This window comes from Meleagris gallopavo, chromosome 1, assembly GCF_000146605.3.
Source record: "Meleagris gallopavo isolate NT-WF06-2002-E0010 breed Aviagen turkey brand Nicholas breeding stock chromosome 1, Turkey_5.1, whole genome shotgun sequence".
In the NCBI taxonomy this organism is placed as follows: Eukaryota; Metazoa; Chordata; class Aves; order Galliformes; family Phasianidae; genus Meleagris; species Meleagris gallopavo.
Genome location: NC_015011.2, coordinates 116,132,665 through 116,133,203, shown reverse-complemented (window position 1 = coordinate 116,133,203; position 539 = coordinate 116,132,665).

Below are 539 nucleotides of genomic sequence, written 5' to 3'. Positions count from 1 at the left end.
AAAAAAAAAAAAAAGCCTACAACAACAGAATTTTTCAGTTGCAGCTAGTTAATTTTATTGCTAGGCTTGTCAATACAGACTTCAAATATAACTAGAAAAAAGATATTTTCTATTATGCCAGAGATAACAGGAAAGTTATTTGTTATTATAAAGATGTTAAGTGGACAAAATCATTAAGGGCAGACTCAGTTGCCAAACACAGTGGCATTTCAGACACTCAGGGCTAATTGTATAAGACATGGCCTGGCAGGTATCAGAGAGAACCTGCCAGGGATCTGCACACTCCAGTTAAACAACTGAAATATGGCGTGTCATAAGATGCCAACTTCATGTTCCTGATCCCCACACTAAATGTTCAAGGTTTTCATTTGCATCAGAATGTATATCATTCTAACACAAAGATAACAGTACGAAAATATATCCCACAAACACCTTATCAGCTCCCTGAGACTGCATGCCCTGTGTATAAGCTGTATCTAGCCATAACAGAGCCCCAGGCAGACTCCAGGATCATGCAGACATAGCAGATATGTCTCACA